Genomic DNA, 397 nt, shown 5'->3' with positions numbered 1-397 from the left:
GGAATTGGAGAAAATAAGGGAGGAAAGAAGGAGGAAAGGGGGGCGGGGAGGAGAGATGATGAGGAGATGGAGGCTGCGAGACACGTGGCGAGATGGAGGGTGGGTGAGGAAGAAGAGGGGGAGGCGGGTGGGGAAAGAAAGAGACGGAGAGAGAGAAAAAGGAAATATTAAGGGCGAAGATGGAGAAAGTGGAGGAGAAGGAAGCGGAGGTACGATGAAAAAGGGGAGAAGGAGAGATAAGAAACAGAAGAAGACAACGAGGAGGAGGGAAGGAAGGGGCTAGGGGATTAAGGAGAAGGGAAAGAGAAGGATGGAGAAGGGAAAGAGCGAAAGAGAAAATGGATAGTGATTGAGTGAGAGTAAGTAAGGGAACTACAAAGGGGGAACAGCGAGACAG

The sequence above is a fragment of the Penaeus monodon genome, chromosome 20, assembly GCF_015228065.2.
Source record: "Penaeus monodon isolate SGIC_2016 chromosome 20, NSTDA_Pmon_1, whole genome shotgun sequence".
NCBI lineage: Eukaryota > Metazoa > Arthropoda > Malacostraca > Decapoda > Penaeidae > Penaeus > Penaeus monodon.
Note: the sequence above shows the minus strand (reverse complement) of the source record.